The following is a 4,622-nucleotide window of genomic DNA, read 5'->3' as shown; positions in this document are numbered from 1 at the left end:
CACTTTGTGTTGGTGGTGGATCTCCAGCTGCCACGCTCTCTCTCTCCTCATCCCAACAGGAGGCTTGTTCCACAGCTGCAGAGTGATGTTCTGTGCTGCTGCTGTGCCTGCTTCATCCTGACCCCCGTAGAGCACTGCACATCCACCATGCGGACTGCACTGCCAAGCCTCAGCATCCCACTTCCGATTGGATACGGAGATGTTTGCTAGTCTTGGTTTGGTTGCCTTGCCTTTCCTCTGGTGTTTCATCTTCAGCATGACTGCAAGTCATGGTCATGGTCATGCCTTCAAGTTAATTTCCCCTGGGGCATCTGGGCAGGATGTTAGCACATGCTCTCTATTTTGACACAGTTTACAGTCAGGGTTGTCTGGTAACGCCCATCTGCGGAGGTTTGGCTGGGTATGGAAGGGTGTCCGAGACAGCCTGGGGGAGGATTGGAGAATTGGAATTGCAGTGGTGGATATGTCCAGATATCACATATCAATAACCGTATCCCTCTTGTCATATTGGAATTTCTTTATAATAACATTTTCCAGCGGCTCTGGATGCATATTATGCTCAATAGGCATCGACATTCTGAAAGGTACTGGAAGCTCTAGAGCCAATAGCCAAGAGTTATAATTCACCTCAGGTGTCTGATAAATAAACTGATTCGAAAACAGCGCTGGCTGGCTCTTTTGTATCACTTTGAATAAATCCTGGTATTATCCCTGTCATACAATAGAATGTTATGAAGTTTAGTATTATCCATAATAGCAACAACAACAGAAATAATAATAATATCAATAATAATAATTATGATGTCACCCATAATAATTCACGTGGACACATGTTGGGGTGCTCCATAAGATCAATATGCTTCATCCCCTCATATCAAGTTAAAGGTTTCTTCTGCTGCCTTCTAGACTCCTTTCTTCTCAGGTGTGTTACCTTATTCTCACTTTTGGATGTAACTATACACACACACACGCACACACATACCTCCACCACCCTCGTGTCTCTCAGGAAGCTGAAGTTTCTCATCAGTCTGCCAGAGCCCATGCCTCCACTTCTCACCACACACACTGTCTCTGACCTGGCTGGCTTTGTGCTAAACGAACCCTTTTCATGTGAGCTGCCGCCGCCGATACGGCTGCACTCAGGAGAGCGACACTGAAGTGCTGCAGAGATCGGAGGAATGCTCGCTCAAAAGCCCTCGGGCTCCTGTAGGAAGACGCGCGTAGGAGGCGTAGGAGCTGAAGCCGTGGAATTGGCTTTCTTCTCATATCAACTCCAGGAAGGAGTATTACTTTCACATGCTTTTTATAATAGCATGTCAGTCAGGCTGAATAAATTGATACCTACCTGAACCACCAGTCAAAAAGAGTAAGCAGGAATGACGAAGAGAGAGAGAAAAAACCTATTGTAAAGTGAAACCAATAAAGATTGTTTGGATTAGAGAGAGAGAGAGAGTGTGTGTGTGTGTGTGTGTGTGTGTGAGTGAAAGAAAGAGAGAGAGAGAGAGACTGTGCATGCGTGCGTGCAGATTGATATCAATTTATCATCATATATACAGCTCAGACAGTGAACAAATCATGTTCCCAAATAGGCCTTGAGGCCTTTTACAGGTTGTACCGGGACACCCTTAGTACATAAGATATCTTAATCATCTTGTGCCCAGTGGTGCTTAGGCCGGCCTGGCATGGTGATGATCTATGTGGGCTATGCCAACCTTCCAACAAGCCTCTCTGGACCCATGGCTGTGGTCTATTGTTGGAGCCGTGCTCTCTGGAGAATGAGAGGGTGAAGGTCCTCACATTACCCTGTCCTTGCCCCTCCAGAGGGAAAGTGAGAAAGACCGAGTGGAGGGGAGGGAGAGAGCAGATGACAGAGAAAGAGCAGGAGCGGAAGAAACTTACAGAGAGAGAGAGAGAGAGAGGGAAGGGAGGGAAGTTGACAGAGATGGAGAAGGGTAGAAATTGTGCCAGTGGGAGGAGTGTGTGTTTGTGTGTGTGCTGAGGGAGATTGTTAGTGTCACACATGGTACACAGCATAAGGTGATGACTGAATGGATATGGCAGCGTTAATATCAATGATGATCTCTCTCTCTCGCTCTCTCTCTCGTTCTCTCTCTGTGTCTCTCTTTCTTTCTCTCTCTCTCTGTCTGTCTCTGTATATGCACACACAAGGAGGGGGGAGGTAGAGCTACCTGCTACCCAGCCAGTTAATCCATCCGATAAATGACTGACGTGAGGATGTCCATCAAAGTGTGACCCCAGGCCCTCTTTTAATGAGCTCCATTCCACACAACTGCCTTCGCGGCTACCACACACTCGCTGTTCTGGACAGATTCCTCAGTGTGTGTGGGTGTGTGTGTGTGTGGGTGTGTGTGTGTGTGTGAGTTGGTGTGTGTGCTTTCACATTTGTGGAAGTCTGTGTCAGACTAGCTCCTGCTGTGCCTGTGTTGTGCAAAGGCACAAGATTGAATGGCACTGGTGGTGGGCTATGTGTGTGTATGTGTGCATTCATTGTGTTTCCATGTGTCTGTGTGTGGTATGAAGCGTAACCAACAAAAAAACAAGTGTGTTTGTGTGTTGTGCTTGGCAGCTACTTAACGTGCATCTCTGAGTGATGATGTGCGTTGCCACGTGTTCACGTGTGCGTCAGCCTCGATTAAAGATGGAGATGTGAAGCCATAGAGGGCGGAGAGAGACAGACTCCACGGAGAGAAGTGGGAGTCGAGACGTGGTGGGTGTGAGGGGGAAGTGCACAAGCATCAGAGCATCAGAGCATCAGCCAGACACCAGCAGGAAGGCATCAGCCCATCAATCAGAGACCCAACAGGGTGCCGGGGTTGGCGCTTAAAAGATAGCATTCATCTGCAGCTCACTGCGTTTGATTGAAAATTAGCTTGTCACCTTTCGCCAGGAATTTAATGTGTTCATTAGCCAGACACGGCATCAGTAAAATCTCAATCCATGTGTGTGTGTGTGTGTGTGTGTGTGTGTGTGTGTGTGTGTGTAATTGTGAGTGTGTGTAATTGTGTGCGTGTGTGTGTGAGAGAGTATTTAGATGGAAGTCGGAGGCTTGTAGAAGCACGATTGTTTATTCAGAAGATGAGCCTGTCATCCCTTTTTTCTTCGAGGAGCTAGTACAAACTCCACAAACTCCATCCCTGTCAAGCGAAACACTGAGACTAGGGGGGTAAAGGATTATACAAGCTTTCAGAGGTCTGGCATGAGCAATGTAACATTCTGTGTTTGCTTCATGAGGTAATGTTTGATGGCACAGATATGTGAACAGCAAATCCTTGCTGAACGTATTCCCCCTGCTGTTGACTCTGAAATGCATGTCTGAACACTGCAAAATCATCACAACCTTTGCAGCTGCCTCTGCTACTTTTCTTGCCGGTTGAGCGTCTATAAAGGGTGTTGCTTCGGTCAGCAACACCAATGCACCTCAGCCGCAAAACCGCTCCTGGGCGACTGTTCCCCAATCTGGGTTTGTGAGATTTCAACAGCCTCCCCCCCCCCCACCCTCCTCCCAGACAGTACATGACCAGATGAGAATCGAGAGCTTATTCAAACTATCCAGAGGCGAAACACACCACCCACCCACCCGCCCACGCTCGCATTCACACACTGCATCCAAAGATAGCAGGCCGAGCAGACAGGTTTCCCACTCACCTCATTCAGCCTGGAGAACGGCGTCAATGGGTGTTTTATTGACTGGCAGAAAGACTCAGAGCTGGTCTGGTGTGGGTGGGTGGGGGTGTGTGTGTGTGTGTGTGTGTGTGTGTGTGTGTGTGTGTGTGTGTGTGTGTGTGTGTGTGTGTGTGTGTGTGTGTGTATGTGTGTGTGTGATTGTGTGTGACAAAGACAGAGAGAGAAAAATACTTAAAAAATACTTGTAAAGTCAAACCAATAAAACTTGTTTGAATTTTAATTTGAGAGAGCGAGAGTCTGTGGGTGAGTGTGTGTGTGTGTGTGTGTGTATGGATGGGCGCGTATGTTTGTTCTTACACTGGCATTTGCATGATTGTGTACATTTGTGTTTGCATGTGTGTACTTTAGGAGGGACGGCCATGTGTGTATGGATGAATGTATAGGCTCAATTGTGTTGTGTGTGTGTGTGAGAGAGAAAGATAGAGAGACCCCAAATTCTGTGTCGGCTCGTTAGTAAGCATTCTGGAGAGGCGTGTGATGGCTGGTAATTAAGATGGATATTAATTGGTTATGGAGTTAGATGCCAACGCTATTCAGCCAACACAATCCTGTTCTCACAGTGAGGGATAACTAGCACTTCAGTGGGAAACTCTGCAGGCTTTGAATGACTGCCATAGAATACCCTGTCTGTCAGTTTAATCAACCAAATTATTCACTGCAGGCCGGGCTTTCTATGGGCCCTTCATGTTTTATTATGCAGAGGAAATGCTTACTCAGTGCAATTCAGCATGTGACCATGTCAAGATGGCAAAGATAGCCTTTCAAATGGAGTCTCGGGCGACCAAGGTGCTTCGCCATTGTCCCGGGGACTGACATCCCAACTGTGCCTGGGTTTGTGTGATACCTCAAGGTCAGCTTGCAATGATGAACGGCAGCCATCAGCCATTGGTGGAATTTCTGGATTTAGATTTATTATG

The sequence above is a fragment of the Alosa alosa genome, chromosome 10, assembly GCF_017589495.1.
Source record: "Alosa alosa isolate M-15738 ecotype Scorff River chromosome 10, AALO_Geno_1.1, whole genome shotgun sequence".
NCBI lineage: Eukaryota > Metazoa > Chordata > Actinopteri > Clupeiformes > Clupeidae > Alosa > Alosa alosa.
The sequence above is the reverse complement of the archived record's forward strand: the minus strand, read 5'-3'. Positions refer to the sequence as shown.